At 30.5% G+C, this 19,667-nt stretch overlaps 1 protein-coding gene across 2 annotated transcripts in view; it reads left to right on the plus strand.

The window, feature by feature from the left end:
• Positions 1 to 1,518: 1,518 nt before the first annotated feature.
• Positions 1,519 to 19,667, plus strand: part of LOC119836743 (protein Wnt-7b-like) — a 64,110-nt gene continuing 45,961 nt past the window's right edge. For both annotated transcript variants that reach the window (XM_038362191.1, XM_038362192.1), the window contains exon 1: positions 1,519 to 1,627. The gene's annotated coding sequence lies outside the window, so the exon portion shown is untranslated. The remainder of the gene's footprint in view (positions 1,628 to 19,667) is intronic.

A 19,667-nucleotide genomic window follows, 5' to 3' on the forward strand; every position in this document is an offset into this window, starting at 1 on the left:
TTAAATTAAAAGTTAAAAAATATATGTAATACAAGCTTCTAAATGATATAAAACGTGACTAATTTTAAAAAATACAAAAATCCGATATTAGTACTTTACAACGTAAAATCCCATTGTATAGTTACAAGGAGCCTTTATATTTCCATTATTTATATAGATTTTATATTTTGATGTTTTTTCATAACCAAAAAATATATATTATTTCATTAAATTATCAGGTCTACGTACCTCTGTGATCACTCCAGTATCAAAATGCTTTTTATTAAACATTTTGGTACTGCAATGGTAAGCAAGGTATGGCCATACAATTATTTAGATAGTTGTTAAACGAAAAATCTATTTCTTTTTCGTCATATATGAAGGAATGTCCACTTATAAACCATAACACAGACATAGTAATGCAATTAAGGTTACAAAATAGTTATTTTTAACGCAACACTTAATAAAGTAGGAATTCCAGTTGTCGCAGTAATTATTCTAGCAATACTTTATTAGTATAGGACTTTAAAAAAATCATACTTCTTCCTTGGTTAGTTCAAATATTAAGATTTATTAGAAAGACAGCAATAATTTAATAAAAAAACGTTTCATTTTAAAGAGACCAGAAATACAGATTCGATCGACAAATTTTCGAAATGTATCCCGTATTTTCCAATGCGAAATTCACATGAATATACTATGTTTTTAGTATGATTTCAATAGACAATATGTGGTTTAGGTCTTAATTTATGTAAGTAGAATATTTCCTATACTGGGTATATCTATAGCCCATAAAAAACTTAAAATTTTACTTACGTTACAGCTATAATGTGTTTAATAATTAATAATAACTAATTAAACTTTTTATTACCAATCGTAACATTATTTCATGGCAGTACATTTTAAAAATTGACTCGAATAAAAAATTCCAATCGCAATCAATCGATCAATTTCATATAACATTACTCGTGCCACTGAATTTAATTAATTATTGGAAAATAGGATACAATGAACACACGTGACGATAAATCAGTGCATTCGATATATAAATTATTAATCGCAAGAAATACCAGATAAATGAATAGATCTGAGAAATGTGCTAGGATGTATAATTTTCCGTAATGGCAATTCCGTTTTACATTCTTTTAGAAGTATATAATAATAAATAGCCATTTATTTTCGATGAACCATTTATTACCAAATTACAAATTCACTTTCTTTAATTTAATAGAAATTAATATTATAATATTATGTTGGTGCACAATGATTCATAAATATAAGATATTGAATATAAATATCACCAAATTATATAATTACATTAACTCTCTGGGCTCTCTATCCAAGATCAAAATTTATAACTAACATATTACCAATATTTCGCAATCGCAACTCATAAAACTAGCAACATATCATTTACATGAATGTATGACAAAAATAGAACTACAATAAAAGTAATAGTAATACAGATTAACCATAGATTCACGTTAGATGTACAAAAATGTACACGATCTCAAATAGGTAAAGGTATGGTCCATTATTATTTGAGGACAGTTGATGCTGCGATCTGCAAGAGAGCACACGCGCTGTGCCCCTTGACTATAGTCGTGTGTCGAATAATTTGTGATGTGTTGTGTTTGTGTATTTTGAGGTAATTTTTTGATATGAAACAATTTCATTCAACTGAAAATTAATAAAAAATTAAACTTAAAAAACAATATTAAATTTTTATAAAAAAGATAAAATTATTAAAGTACTTAAAAAGTGGAGCAAAATTCGTTTTTATAAATTGAAAAAACTTATTATTATTTGTTAAAATGATTACACAAATTATTTAACAACGAAATAGATCTAATACGAGTTATGTTGAAAAATAGTAAATAAAATTTATGTTTTTAACTTTGTACGCTTAATTAAAGCGATCGATTTAACAATTTCTTCTGCAGCAGGTGCATATCAAATATGCCATGTTATCCATACATTTACATTTATAGTCAAGACGCCTTAACTATATGCAGTAATCTCGTATAAAATGTAAAAGTGTGAAATATCAATATTTATATAAGAAATAAAACGTTATAAACGTTTAAATATAAATACTAAATTGTGATCGTTAATAAAATTATAAAACAGGTAAGTGAATTTATTGCTTTTGATTAGAAATGCACAGAATTACATTCATTATATTTTTTATTTCCGTCGTATCTGTAATGTGGTGCGTGTTTTGTTATATCATTTTGCTAAAAATTAATATGCAATAGAGCAATATTTTCCTTTTTATCTCTCATTTGAGACGTAGCTTATTTCTTACTGTGATTTTTATTTGTTTATAATTTAACTATTTGTTTATAATTTCATGGTCTGTTTACGATTTAACCAAAAATTTATAATATGTTCTATGCCAATAAAACTGTGATTTGATAAGGTTTTTATAAAACACGCGAGGGAACTTTTTGAATAAAGTTTTACTAATAATACATAATATACAATCATGTTTTTTTCCCATATTATTCTGCACATTTTATTGTTACAAATAAATATCCATATATCCATACAAACCTTGGTGTTTATTACAGTAACTTGATATTATATCAATTTAACTACGTTCTAGAAACTATTTTAGAATGTTTTATTGTAACTGTTTATTTGTAGAATCTTATTTGAAAAATCTTCGCAAACATGTTAAATGGAGAGCTATACGAAATTCTACATTGTTATTTTTATATGTAACTAGCTGTCTCATCCGGCTTAGCTCGCAATTAATGACATTTGACGGGATAAAGTATTCTCATTCGAGCTCCGTGTCAAACTTCATTCATACATTGCATACATTTCTGAACCTATCCTCTATATATATATATATAATAACCTCTATCACGCTTTATTTGGTTCACGATTATTGTACGTAACTGACTCCTTTAGAAACTTTAAACATACGGATTGAATCAAACTTGCTACGCTTATCAAGAATTGGTGACAATACAATAATTTTTTTATCTATTTTCTGCTTCTTGGATTTTCGAATAGGCACTAATTTTCCACTCGGATTTTTGTATAAGCACTTCGTTTAAATTAAAAATTCGTCTGCACGGTCATCAATATTCAATAAACTTAATCCTAATATTAGTCTACACCATACAAAAATTGGTCAAAATTTGCCCATTAGCTTTAAATTATTGAGGCAAATGCAGAGACAAACAAAAGAATTCATTGGTTAGTAAAATATTTTGTAATCTATAAAAAATCCGTATTGTAGTGTAATTTTTCCTTAATTTTGTTTAAAGTACAGAAATGAAGAACATAGGTATGTATAAAGGAATATAAATTAACTGTAATTAAAATGACAAAAAATACTTAAAAACACTGTCAACCATTCGTAAAAGTCGGACTATTAGTTGCAATATCACATTCATACAATATACAATAATTAAATAAATAATTCACACAACATCTGTATTAAAAAACATTTAATTAAAACACATTGCGCCATATTAACACTGCATGATTTTAAAATAAAATATCGGTACCTAAACATTTATGTATTAATATTCAATATTTTATAGACCATAAAGTGACATAAAATTTTGACATGTTATAACTTAATTAATATTTGAGGTTAAAGATGCAATTCTGAATGACGTTCCACCAGATGTTTTGCGTTTTATTGTTTCTTAACCTTTACCACTTTTTTATAAAAGCACAAATAAGAAGTCTTAAATTAAACATAAAAACAAAGATAGCGGCAACATTTCCCATTTTCTATATAAACTTACTTCATATGAGAAATGGGGACTCTAGCTGAAATTCGGTTTTTCATTTGTTAATAGTGAAAAAGTTCAAATAGCGCCTCCAAAATCAAATTATATTATAGACTAGCTGCGCCCCGCGGTTTTACCCGCGTAAGTACCGTATCCCGTAGGAATATCAGGATAAAAAGTTGCCTATATGTTATTCCAGTTGTTCAGCTATTTACGTACCTAAAATTACGTACGTAAAATTTCATTGCAATTGGTTGAGTAGTTTTTACGTGAAAGACAAACAACAAACAAACATCCATACATCCATACAAACTTTCGCATTTATAATATTAATAGGATATAGATAGATAATGCGTTTCATTTATACTTTTTCTTGCCTATTCTTTCTTGCAGCCGCACGAATGAGCCCATTTGAGTGCGTGTGGCCAATAGAAAGTGTCATAGTATTAATTAAATTACCTAAGAAATTTTCTTATTATTTACATGTAGTAATTATCTTCTAAACACGATTTTATTTTAGCCAGTTCAAGCTTGATTTTATTAATTTTCTTTTAACGTTAATTCTGTGTATATATTATCTGTGTATTATAACGTTGTATTACGTTTACTTTTTTAATATAGCCGCGAACGTATGTATTTAAAACAATACCGGTAGCCTAATGTCATCAAAGTGGGTCGAACGAACAGTGGAGTTTATTCGGTAGTCCACTATTGCAGTGGGAGTCCGACATAACCTAGGGGCCTTTCCCGAGGGCCTTGGGTAAAAGTATAAAAGCGTAAAAGCATTCTTCAGTATAAAAAGCTTTTTACTGAAGAATGCTTTTACGTAAATAAAAGCACTCGATTCGACTATATTATATAAGTTTAGATATATGTATCAATTATAATTAATAATTGAGATAAATAACCCCTTGTACTCTATAACCACTATATAGGAATATCCTTTGGCACCGGTAGTGGCAAGCAGTTGTCACGTTCATTTCCATAAAAGGTAGGAACGTAAGATCAAAGTCATATTTATAGAAAGACTAGCTTTTCGCCCGCGGCTTCGCCCGCGTAGAATTCGCTTATATCGCGCGACATGGTAAGGAGTATTTTCTTCGCATTGAAAAGTATGGTTTGTTCTTTCCCACGTTTAGCTCCATCTTCATACCAAGTTTCATCAAAATCGGTTTGACAATAACGAACTTTCATCCCCTCTTTCAACTCTTTCTACCCTTTTTTCGCGATAAAAAGTATCCTATGTCCTTTCCCAAGTTCAGTTCTATCTTCATTCCAAATTTTATCAAAATCGAGTCAGTGGTTTAGGCGTGAAAGCGTAACAGACAGACAGACAGAGTGACTTTCGCATTTATAATATTAGTAGGTTTAAGTAGGTTTATAATATTAGTAGGGATAATACGAATTTTCAGCATTAAGTTTTATTAAGATGTGTGTTATTGCTATTGATTGCCCTGCTTTGACCGAGTATATAGGAAATTATATTATATTATAGGAAATAAGGATTGGTTAAAACTTTTTAACGGATTTTAAACGCGATTTATTCATTATATTATTAACCCGACGTTTCGAACACTTTACAGCGAGCGTGGTCACGGGGAGACCAGTCTCCCCCGTTAAAAAGTTTTTAATTTCTAAATGTATAATACTCGCGTAAAATCAAACACAAGAAAATACTAATAAGGATTGTGTTAGAAAATAATGTTTGGAAGGTTAATGGCAGATTTATTCCAAAGTTTATTAGAATCAATCAAACGGTTTTGTGATATGGTGTGAGTCACAAAGGCACGGTCATGCCACTGAATGGTTGATGTCAATTATGAAATGTTTTCCGTGGTTTAATTATTAACGCCTTTATCTCAGGAACTGTTGGTTCGATTTGAAAAATTCTTACAGTTTTAAACAGCCCACTTATTGAGGAAGGCTATGGGCTATATTTTTATGGCTATTTACCATTACGCTAATAATAACAGGAGCGGAGCACCAATGAAGTATGTTTCAAAGTGGGGGGATTTTTTTCCTATTGAGAGCTTCCGCGCGCGTTGCGAGTTAGAGTTAGCCCAAAAGTAACTATTCCTTGCGTACGAAGTCGTGGGCGGAAGCTAGTCAGTTGTAAGTGGAAAGATGGGAAACTACACTCGGGTTTTAACAATTATTAGATTAATATAAGCATAGTAGAAGTACTAAAAGATAATAAAGATTATAATTCATATTTTCACAAAAATGAATTGAAACAGATGTAGGACCTCGGTTTTTAGTTAAAATGAGCTTAAATACTTGGTGTAGGATCGTTAACCTTACCAAATAAGCCGCTTGCCCGCGATGCCCGGTGCATTAGAATTTCAAATGTACTAGACCAAATCGTGAGCTAGACTAACTTGCACTTAGGCATAGGACATCTAGTGATAGCGTATAAGGTACGTAATTTAAACGTGATAATGATGAAGTCAACATTCCGGTTTATTTTTATTGTCTTAATCCTATTAAAATACTGTTTGAATTAAAAATAGAAATTAAACACTTTTTAACGGGTTTTGAACGCGATTTATTCGTTATATCATGTCAGTCTCGCTGTGACCACGCTCGCAGTAAAGTGTTCGAAACGTCGAGTAAAATAATGTTATGAACAAATCGCATTTTTAAAACCGTAAAAACCCTTCATTTCTAAAAGTATAATACTCGCGTAAAATCAAACACAAAGTATATAATATTTCTTAATAAAATATGATCTTCTTATATAAGAAGAAGCAAAAGTATTCATGGGATGGATTCAAAGGATAACAATAAAATCATAAACTATAGAAGAAAGTACTACAGTATACAACTTATTATTAATTCTATATAAAATAAGGACGGTACGGGACTTTTTGTGTGTCCCCACTAGGATTCGAACACAGGATCCCTCGGTTTCTCGCTCACGCGTAAGCCACTGTACCAAGGAGGCAGTCTTATTATGCCTTATAACTCAGCTGTAAGTCACAAGTCGTCAAACAAGCTTCGTACGTCTGTCAAAAAACGATGACGCATTTTTAGGATTATGACCCTATTATCTTGGCTCCTATTATGTATTTTCACTAGTAGTAATGTTGTCTAGTCAGACATCTTTTTTTAGATATAAATGTTTTTACAAAAAGCGCAAAGTAGATTATTTGTAAGTTTTGAATTTGACCTAACGCCTCTCCAAATGTTCATGGGCGCTGGTAGCGCTTACCATGGCGACCCACCAACTCCATAGCTGACTTTGAAAAAAAAAAATTTGTTTATAACTAAAACATACTTTTAAATTCATTTTGTCTGCAAAGTAGTTACTTCTAGAAATACATTGATTGTAACCAAACCAAATATTAAATATACGCAGGCTAAATTAGTCCATAATAAATAAGTTTTATATGTGTATAAATATATACAAAATACGATCACTTATCTGCACTCCAATATATCTTACCAAATTGTTTCCGCAATGAATCTAGTTTTTAAAATGGAATTATAATATGTAAGACGTTTTTAATAACTAGTTGGATAAATAAAATATGTGGCTTTCATTTGTTTTAATCATTCTCAATTGGAAGCCATTCTTAATATCAAAAAATTGAAAATTTATAATGTATTTGTTTCTCTAATTTTGTATGAATCATTAACATTTGTTTATTATTTTTCTACAATGAATATTAATTAGTTGCAATAAAATAAAAGGTTACATTTAAAATGTTTTTTTGTAGAATGAATGCAAAGTGTAATATTAATTTTATCTGTGATTATTAAATATTGAAGTGTCATTTATTTGCATACTGTAATATTCAAATACCTACAAAATACAGATATTTATGTAAACGTTTATTATTAGCCAATTGATTCAACTACAAGTCTTTAAATTAAATGTACTAAAATATAGCCTGGACCTTTGCTTTGAGACTTAACCATTTAGTTTCATAAAAAAAATTTTTCATTCAATTGTTATGAAAATAAAATTTCGCCCTATCAAATGCAGTCTACTACTAATGTTCATACCCAGTAACAATATAAATTTGAAAGTGACGCTGTCTGTCTGTCTCTTCTTCACTCCTAAACGGCGAATCCATTTGGATAAAATTTGTCAGAAAGATAGTTCCTGAAATAGACAAAGATCAGATCTCGAAATTCCGCTGGTAACGTGAACTATGCAGCTAAAAACCCACTGTAAACTGAGTGTGACTACGCGAGCGAAGACGCGGTGGAAAGCTAGTATTATATAACCGACTTCAAAAAAGGAGGTTGTCAATTCGACTGTGTTTTTTGTAATTGTTACATCATTTCTTTTTCAGGGTGAACCGACTTATAGGATTATTAATATTATTTACTTATTTTATATGAAATCTCATTTATATGTTTTAGTTTTTTTTTTAATTATATATAAGCGAAATCAAATGCCGTCTTTTGTTACTATTTATTTATATGAATACACCATATGCTTATTAAAAAAATGGTATACTCATTTTAACATTGATGTAATTTTCCGACATAAAACACTAACATTGCTTTTAATACGCACCAATTGAAATATTGTAACATCTCATCATCGAACAAATCTATTCGAATATATTATGTTTAAATTTAACGAAAAATAACAAAGTTTAAATAAACTATGACACACAATTATATCCATAACTCGTTAAATTGATTGCCAAACCATAAATAAATCAAATAAATTAATAAAATAAATAAGAAACGTTAAATTTGAACCCACAGAAGCGATGTATCTGTCTAATTGGCTATAAAGCAATAAATACACGTTCAAATATAAATACACGATTGTAAATAAAGATAATTAATAGATTGTACGTATATAGGGTATAGGAGATATTATTGATAAATCAACTTATATTTCGCTGAAGTAATCTTTAATTAAGTAATAAATGTGAATATGGACATGAGATTTTGGAAAACCTACATATTGCTGCCGCTTCATTATTAGCTTCATATTGGTATTTTTCATTTATAGTTCCATAAAATAATAGACTCTAAAGGTCTATTGTATGTGGGAGATTCATTTAATTGATATTTTTGTGAGCGAGCCACGTAAATAATTATAGAAACTATGCCCAAGAAATTAATTTAGTCCTGCCTTTGCGAAAAGCCCGTTATAATCATGCCTAAAGGAGTCGGTTAGATACAAACATACAGGTGAAGCGTTTTACAACATGGCTGCAAACTGGCAAATTTTTAAAAAAGATTGATTTTTTTTTTTTTGTCTCATTATTTTAATTGTTTATGGAACAGATTTTTTTGGAATTTTAATTTTAAATCATCTACGTTTATATACCTAGAGAACGTCATGTGACATTAAAATCAAACGCATTATAAAGTGTTACATAAATGTCATGTTATAAATCCAATAAATTACAAGCAAAAAAATGTATATAACAGTCTACCTTTTTTGTTCCTATAATCCGTTTTAACCTTTTTATACGGCTAAGTGGGGATTAACGGAACGGCAGTTTAATTTTTTGCGAAGTGACCAATTAGAAAATGTTTGTAACCGATTTGGCAAAGAAGGTTAATCTAATTTCACACATTGTATATGTAATATAGTAGTATATTACCATTTTATTCCTAAGTGAAATAAGAGTACAGGAAATATTAATAAAATATATATATTACAATTTTATAACGATTTGCATTAAAAAACATGTCAAACTGAAGAATTGCTATTTTTTACAATTATTTAGGATTCAAGGAGCACAACATAGCTAACCACTTACTATGTAAATTAATCCAAAATTCGTTGAGACCTACTAACCGCCACTGGAAACCGAACCTAGGCCCTACAAGCCTTCTACTATATCAAAAACAGTAAATGAAGAGGTGACAACACCGTTTTCAAATTACGGAATAAAATTAAAATGTATTAAAAAAAAGGACTTAAAAACACGATTGAGTCTAAATGAATCGTTTACATATAATAGGGAAGCTAGTATAGTATTATGTTATCTGTGGTAAAGCTAATAAATGCGTGATGAAATGCAAGCAAAGCAATAGTACAAATTATAAAACTATACCCTATCGCTCCAATCTTAACTAAATTAAACTAATGACTGACTAGTTGTTTTTATCGTGTATCTAGACAAACAAATATCAATCATGTTATTAAAATGATACGATCTGAGCTAGACTTATCCAGGAATATAGTAATTTGGATTAATTATAGTAATCTATCGAAATGAGTTGGAGGAACTGATTTCTTAGTAATTACGTATTGGCATTCAACAGCAATTTATATTTAAACTAGCTGACGGTCGGTCCACATAAAACAATAATAATATAGTTAGTTTGAAAAAACTAAACGCGCTTCAACAGAGTAGAAAAGAATCTTGTTATTTTGCAGAGTTAACGTAAGGAATTTATTTAATCCTGAAGATCATACAATAATAGAATAAACTCATGAAATTAATGTTTGTCACCGGTGCTTAAAAAGTGGACAAAGTTTGATTTAAATCTGTCCGTTTAAAGTGGGTAAAATGAACATTCAGGTGAAGCTAGTAAAAGCTCTTTCACACTCAGTTTTCATTACTATCTGCCAGATAAAGTCTTGTCGAGAACGATATAGGCGTTTTTCATGATATATTATATATAATATACACGTTATATATAATATACACGGAAAAATAAATAAAATTTTTCTTTTTGTGTTAATGCATAGATAAAAAATGTATTTTATGTTAGCACTTGACGCATACAAAGACATGCAATTTAAAAGCAGTATCGCACCATATTGATATTCTTTTCAGAAAGCGTGTACCTACGTCATAATTAAAATTTTACAATAACATACCTAGACATTTTTATAATATACGACCCGCTAGCGTCTACCTAAAAACATGACTGTCAATTTCAAATACTATCCTATGTTTTAATTTGACACTTTTATTCAAAAGCAAGCATTCAAAGTGATGAATGAACGTCCGAAATATACTTCATTTACATTATACGACACTGAATAACAAAATAACTTTATATTATGTAGGTGCGCAATTGCAATTTGAAATAAGATTTAATGACGAAGCCCCACCACCAGCAGCATTTGCGAACGCTTGGTGATTATGTATTTTTACGTGCTTTCATTCTTATTATATCTTCAACTGTATGGTTGTATGTAACCGAGTCCTTTAAAGTCGATTTTGGCCCGGACAGATTTAATTCAAACTTTTAACACTTGTGATTCATACTTAACAAGGATCGGTGACGATACAATAATTTCATGAGTAAAGCGTATTTGTTAGTTTTTATAAGCTATTTATTTTTTGTTTATGTGTGTCAATATTTCGTCTTTACTTTAAATAGAGTTAAAGTGAGTAGTTTTATTTAAATAAATTACAATAAGTAATACTATATTTATGTATACGCTCTCTATTCCTTTATAAACCATTGCTAAATTGTTACCTTATAACACGCATTTATTTTATATGAGAAACGTGCTTCTTATTTGTTATAAAACCATCCACTAAAACTCTTAGAATATATAAATACAATCGCTTAAATATCCAAACAACCGAATCATTTATCTCTGTTTAAGCCATTAAAACAACTTAATATCCGCAATCAAAACAGAAGTGTATTAATGATATTATTTTTACATATTATTTACGCTTATCAAGCTTGAAGATCTGACAAATAAATAGCTTTCAACAAGTGACTTTTAAATAAGTTTATGTTGTAATTAATCGTATTGATGTCACATATATTTTACGGGCAATTAACGGTTGCGAATGGTGGTATAAAGATTTTAATAATACGCCTTTATCAACTTACATATATTCACATGAAGTAGTAGGATCTGTCTGGTATATTCATGTTATTTTAATTCATTATTAGAAGTAAAAAGGTACCTAACATTTTTTCTTAAAATCAAAATCGACTGAACAAATGAAATACTTCTACTTGACAGCTAAAATCTTACAACATAAACTGGACAAAGATAATAAATATGAAAAATATTAGCTTAGGCGAACGAATATATTAAATGCTGGAATTTTAAAACGGTTTACTTAATAATACACATACTTTTAGAGAATTTTCCAATCACCACTCAACGTGAGAGTAAAAAAGTTAATGCAATTTATTTTATAAACACGAATGTTTGTAGGAATGTGCGGATGTATTGACTCTTTCACACAAAAACCATTCATCGCATGTATATGAAATTTGACACTCATAGGTAATTACTGTAAGTCGGGATTTATTTACGTGAGTGACGCTGCGTCTTCGTAGTTTCTACCAGTAACTAAACTCACACTTACTAATTACAACTTTAAAACTGGAGCACTTCTCTCGCTACAAATTTTTAATGGCAATATAAAGAGTTTATAGGATTTTGAATAACACTAAAAACAGACACACAAACATTATTATTAATTATATAAACCAGCGAGATTAGAAAAGGGGAGAAAATTGAAAAAAAAGAAAATCCGTATAATACTTAGATTTTTTTATTTTTAACACTTTCAATACTTTTAATTGTAAATAAATCAATCGAGGCACTATTTGGATTCAAAAACTCACCATTGTTATATATTTTTAAATATAACACATCCATATTCACTTCACAAATAAGATACATCTGTTTTTCTTATTTCGAAATCAAGTATTAGCGATATCTATAGATCTAGTTGTTCACAACACATAATACTTATGTATTTAAAACTAAAACACAGCTCGGTTGCAGCATAACGAAACCAAAAATTTAGTGCAAATATTAACTAGTCTTCACATTTAGCGTTTCGGTGCAAATGGGTCATTTCCCAGTTTCTATAAGCGCATGCGACGGATCATAACACCAATAATAGAGCTTTCACTCGCTCCGATATATTTGCGAGCGCAACTGACAAATTATTTTGACGTATTCCAACCACCCGTGGTTATGAAAACGTTTCATTTCGTGTTTGACAAGTACAGCTAACGAAACGAGTTTAAACTCGATTTTATTTTATCCCTTGGGTTTATTTTTAAAGGTTTAAAGACAATTTGTATTATTCATAAATATCTATACATCTATAGTCTATAACGTGTTAATCCAGAGTCATAATAATTATATATCTCTGTATCAATTTTCACACATCCAGTATTTTTTATTTGATTGAATATCCATCATGCATTACATCTCTACAAACATGTAACTTTTTTATACATTAGCTGCGCCCGCGGTTTCACCCGTGTTAGTCCGTATCCCGTATGAATATCGGGATAAAAAGTTGTCTATATGTTATTCTAGATGTCCTTGCAATCGGTTCAGTAGTTTTTGCGTGAAAGAGTAACAAACACACACACATCCTTGCAAACTTTCGAATTTATAATATTAGTAGGATGATTTATAACGCAATTTACTCATTATCATGATATATTTAACCCGACGGTAAACATTACAAACCACCTCAATCGTTTTTAATTTATAAATGTACGATCTGACCCAGCAAACGCTGTTCTGCCTTATTCGTATCATTTAGGGGTATGAGAAATAGACGATGGCCGATTCTCAGCCCTAACCGACATGGACACAAAACTTCATGAGAATCGATTCAGCCATTTTGGAATGTGGTAAATAACGCTGTGAAATGAGAGTTTTACATATATTATTATTTTATATTTAAGTCCAGATACAGTCATAACATTGAAACAGGAGAGTTTTATATACGTTGAAATAATAGGAGATAAGAGATGATAGAATACATTGTATGTTATTTGGATAAGATTCGAAAATGCACTTATAATAATTAGTGGAAATAAAGTTTAAACTAGTAAGGTAGCTTTCAAATTAAACATTATTTCTCTTGTACATTTCTTTTACCACTTTCATACGTTTATGTTAGGCTTAGCAAACACTGGAGTTAATATTAAAAATATATGTTACTAGCTGTTCGCCCGGCTTCGCTCGTGGTATGTATAGTCACTCAGTGAAGTTACTTCTTTCAAATGGTGAAAGAATTTTTAAAATCAGTCCAGTTGTTTTTGAGTTTATCCCTTACAAACAAACAAACAAATTCTTTTTATTATCAGTATTGATTATATAATACTAGACAACAACTAGCATAGCAGAAATATTAACAGAACTAATTTTCATGTATCCTATTTATTTATATTCATGATGTTAATTGAATGCTTAAATAGCTTCTAGTTAAATAGATGAGATATAATATTGAAATACTTTTATGTTGTAATATATGAACTATAATACCTATATACGGTAATATACGGTAATTTCTGCGTCATCGATTTTAAATATACAAATATCTTAATTCAAACCTACGTATTAACATTTTTATAAGGAAAGTTCTTTAAAACAGCAGTAATAGACTAAGCTGTAGGTGTTTTTTTTGTTTCTCTTACTACAAATATAGTAGCACTAGCAGTCCGAACCGACTTCACCCGTGGTACGTGTAAAGTCTTTTAGCAATCAAGGATCACGTACCTATCCAGTAAAGAGAGAAGTATTGAAATCCGTCCCGTGAATCATGAGATTATCGCGATCAAAGAATCAATAAAACTCTTTATATTACCAGTACATATTATATAGTGAATAGTCTCATGCAGACTCAAATTTCTACTGGTATATATGACATATTATTATGCAAGAAATTTGTATAACAATATTTTTTTACGGCCAACGTGATTTCATACAATATAAATATATAAGATTACAGATCAAGAAACAAATGAACGACGACCCTTACAAGATAATACTCCAGCTCTGTTTTCCGCAATAATAAAGGATAATGTGTCCAGTTATTTTAAACCGTATTACAGATGAATAGAGTTCATTTTTCTAGTAAAATCACCAGCCGGTCGCACCAGCAGTTAAGGTGAAGCAAGTTTTTATGATATGTATTACGGGTTCGATTCTCGGCCATTTAACGAGACACCGAGATAATTAAGAGCTAATGAATGTGTTGCCATATAAAAAATAACTTAATTGAGGGTTCATTGATGTTGAAAACTGTAAATAATCGTGGGAAAAGTTTGTGACGTAAGCGCGGAGTTAAGCAATATTATGCATGGTCAGGTTTTGGATGGGTCAAAATATAACATTCTATGATTTATGGTAAAAATATGAGGTAACAATTTTACATCGATTAATATTGCACATCTGTTTTAATCTACTGATGAAGGTTTTAGAAGAAATTAAATATATATCCATAATATCATCATCATCATCAGCCCATATATGTTGCCACTGCTGGGACACAGGCCTTCTATGAGGGTTCAGGCCATAATCCACCACGCTGGCCAAGTGCGGTTTGGCAGATGTCACATGTCGTCGAACTTTTTGATTCTTGGACATGCCGGTTTCCTCTCCATAATATATGTACATCTTATTAATAAATAATTTACATCATCATGAGGTGCAACAATCGAGTAGAAAGATCTCTCATTTTTTTAATTGCTCATAAAAACTTATATCAAATACAATGTTTCATGAATAAATCGACAAACCATTTTTACGTCTGTCGTCTTCCTCCCTCGTAGACCTTACATTCCATCTTATTGATTTTAATGAGATTTTTATAGGAAAGATAAATTTTATATTATGTATACCAGAATACTTATTCTTTTTAATGAATTTTAACAAATAAGTGACGTATTATGTTATTTCATATATATATATATCAATTCAAAATAAATTCGTATATGTTATGATAAATAGATTGAATGAAACTTAAATGCAGTCCCAGCCTTTTTAGGCCCAAAACCGATTCTCAATTAACAATCGTTCTTTAACTGTCTCAATTTCTCACCAATTATTCAATTATAGAGAACGGCTCTACCTATTTAGATAACAAAAATGAGATCACCTCAAACTAAACTAAGAATGTACATGTGTCTGTACAATGTGTCTGTAAATCCTGGGCAGAGCTTATTAAAGTTATCATTAGTAAAAGTGAATAAAAACTCTTTTGAAAAAATTAGAAAAATTCTTTTTTTTCGAAATTTTATAGATAGGTATTTGAAACATTTATAGTAGGTAGTCAGCTTGAAGCATATTTTATTTTATTAAATTCATGTATGAGTTTGTATGGGAAAACTAAATAAATTCATGAACCGCAACATATAAATCAAAAATGTGCTAAACTTGTGAATACTAAAAGCAATTTAATATTCTAGAATCCACCTATTAAAGAAAAATGTAACTAACATTTTTGTCCCCGTTCTTCAAAGGATTATGATCTTAAATTCAATAGCCAGTGATGCGTGAATCCAATAACTTATGTCAATCAGTTCGGATCAACCGTATCAACGATCTAGGTGTAAATCTTAGAAAATGTTCGGCCAGTAAAATAGCGGATATAGCGCACAATAGGTCAAAAATTTTATCTTTATTATGTTATCTTTTAATTAAAATTAGTTTTTTTTTTTTGTATATAAAAACTATGCTACGAATTGAATGGAATAGCTCAATCACCGATTAAAAATATAATTTAGAATTTAACGCATTTTGATCCCCGTGAAAATTTAAAGTAAATTATGTATAGATTAATTCGCGTTTGAAACCGTTAAAAGTCTTTAATTTCTAAAAGCATCTATCAATTATGTTAAATCAAACGCAAGAAAATATATTTGCGTATAATTTTAAACTCTTTCACTATTATTTCAATATATATAACTAGAGGTCCGCTCCGGCTTGGCCCGTGGTACAAAAAATAGCCTATAGCCTTCCTCTACGAATGGGCTATCTAAGACTAAAATAATTTTTCAAATCGGACCAGTAGTTCCTCAGATAAGTGCTTTCAAACAAACAAACTCATCAGCTTTATAATGTAAGTATAGATAACAGATTCACCAAAAACAACGAACGTTCCAAATTCAAACGTTAATTTTTTCTACGTACGTATACGCGTTGTTTAAGGCCATGCCTATCGAAGACGTAATAAATTAAAGATGGCGTCGAATTTGCCCGATATTTACAGCGCATCGCCTTAACAAGCCGTGTTATGTTCGTATAAATTTAATTTAACACCACGCTCCGTCGAAATCAATTAATTTGTACGGGATTATTATAGATTTTCTCTGGTTTACAGTGCTTTTGAGGTATTTATTAACTAGCTGTTGCCCACGATGCCTGCATAATATTGAGATTATAAATTTTAGTTATGCACTAATCTAAACTAATAATGTAAAAAGTAAAATTATTTAATTTATAGTAACGAGTAAGTAATTTTCAGTATTGGTTCAATCATAAAAATTCTTTGGCCTATATACCCCTATTTAGGAAGGACATATATACTATTTTTCACTACAGGTGAACCCGTGCGAAGCCGGGGCAAGCGGCTAGTGACAAATAACCGTATAATATGTACTTTCTGTTATAATAATATTACATATTAGACAATATTAAAAATTAGTCACCCATCCACTATACGACCGTGTCAAGCGTCGCTAAACCTCGATTTTATTAATTATTGCTACCTATAAAGAAATACGTCATCTCTGAATTTAACTAACACTGTCCATAATATACAGCCTGGTGACAGACAGACACACAGACTGCGAAGTCGCATTATTAGGCCGTTTTGCCCTTACGGTACGGTACCCTAAATGGGCAAATAATAAAAAGTTAATTAACAAGAAACATAGTAAAAATCAATTAATTTTTCAATTTATCTGCGCATGTAGATAACATCACAACTGCTTAAATACGGTGAAGGAAAACATCGTGAGGAAACCGGCATGTCCGAGAATCAGAAAATTCGACGACATGTGACATTCACACTCACAGGAGGCCTGCGTCCCAGCAGTGGGAACATATAAGGGCTGATGATGATACTAAAACTCTTTCCTCTTTCAAATAAGTGATTAATCGTCGTCCAAATTACCTTTCCACCAGACTAAATCATTCTCCCATAGCTTACTTGGTGGGTGTATTTGAAATTAGTGATGAGTACATTATATACATCCTACGTACAATTATCCAGGCAAGTAGGCGATTGGTCGTTAAGTTTTATTGCCTCTAAATACATGTGTATTGTTGAGCTAATCTTGGGATCAAATTAGCAGCTTTCATGATTGCAATTTAACACAAAACATGGTACTTCACTTAAAAACAATGGAAGAACGATGAAGTATCTTGATTCATAGAATATCTCAGTTCCCTAAGAATTTAATATGGATGTTTCATTACATATTCTTAGAAATATAATAATTCTTTATTGTACACAAAGAAAGTACGATACAAAAGAAATAATAGTAAAAAAGAAGTACAGATGACAGACTTATCGCTGAAAAGCGATCTCTTTCAGACAAACGCAAAGCAAACGGAAAACTTATTTTGTTGATTTCTCATTGATAAAATGTTAGTAATGTACTACTGTCTACTACGTACCTACTTATATTATAAATCTAAAAATCTGTGTCTGTCTGTCTTCACGCCTAAAACACAGAACAAATTTGGATGAAATTTGGTACAAAGATAGATCCAAAGGAGTATGTTGAATAGATTATATCCTGAGTATTCCTCCTTCTCCTCCATCCTTCGAGAACTGTGCAGGTAAAACTCCGGAATTTTCTTTATATTTGAAATTAATAAGGAAAACAGTATTATGTAGTTGTTTCATTAAAATGATTGTTAACGCATAACTTCGAAACAACTGCACCAAAATGGATAATATTTTTTGTGTTCGTTATTGTCGCGAGAGGATGGATGCTGACAAATATATTAAAGCAAAAGTAACAGAAAATTTGACCCGGGCGAAGCCAGGGCGTCCGACTAGTTTGTGCTTATTCTAACTTATTCGCTTGGTTATGTAAGACGTTAAAAGTAATATCAACAAAATATCATAGAGCAGTGACAGGTTAAAGGCTTGTACCTATAATAAATCTGAAGGACTAATTATTCTAGTCCTAATTGATATTAAGCTAAGGTCTATTTAATCCTTTCACTGCAAAGATATTGATACATTTATTAATTATAATTAAATTGAGAAATTTTGAAAGAATAGAAAAAAAAATTGTTTTAAAAAATTAAAAAATTAGTTTGGCAAAAAAGTTCGAATCCCGCATCGTGATCAAATTTTTTCTGCAGTCGAATTGACAACCTCCTAAGTTTTTTGAACTCGGTTAAAACGCTTAAAAATGACGAATTCAACTCTAAGGAACTTTGTTTAAACATCCGTAATAGCAATTGATATTTATTTCATACTTATAAACACTATTTATCTTTACAAAGTACTAAGCAATAATGCCATATATCAAAAACACAACAACTAATACATAATAATAATAAAACACTGAACTTATCACAGCATTCAATCACGATGCAACTTAATTTATCGTTCCAAAATTCACATAATTCCGAGCACAGCGCATATAAAATTCAAATTTGACTCGCAAACCTGTAATAATTCACAAAAACACGTACGTATGTATTACAAATTGTCAAATCGCTTTTTGCCTCGGCCAAATACACCAGCTATGGTTATGATATAAAAATTTATAAGGACGTAAGCGGGATCGTCAAAGAATAACATTACCTTATACGGCCGGTTGAAAACGTGGTTTTGATGAGCATACCAGAAGAGCTATGTATGTCCTGCGAAACACGTGTCGTCAAAATTGAAATCTTTGCGAGGAATTTGGGTTCTGTTTCTTTAAAGTTCTGTGGTAGGCAAAAATGGACCTTATATACAAAAGCAGAAGTGTATTTTTTGCTGTTATGCGATGCTGGAGCGGGTTACCGAGTTGGTGGTTCGCCTCATGGTAAGCGATGACCACCACCCATTATCAAGATACTGCCTGTACTAATTCGCTACCTACTTTAAAGGGCTAATATTGAGGCTAGACAGTAACATACGCTACCTTTTATTGCGGCGAAACATCTCATTCCCATAAGAATTTCCTGTCACTGTGCGAGCAAAGCCACGGGCGGAAAGCTAGTCTTTCTAAAACCAAAAAGATTCCTTGAGAATTTGAAGT

Source organism: Zerene cesonia, chromosome 25, assembly GCF_012273895.1.
Source record: "Zerene cesonia ecotype Mississippi chromosome 25, Zerene_cesonia_1.1, whole genome shotgun sequence".
NCBI lineage: Eukaryota > Metazoa > Arthropoda > Insecta > Lepidoptera > Pieridae > Zerene > Zerene cesonia.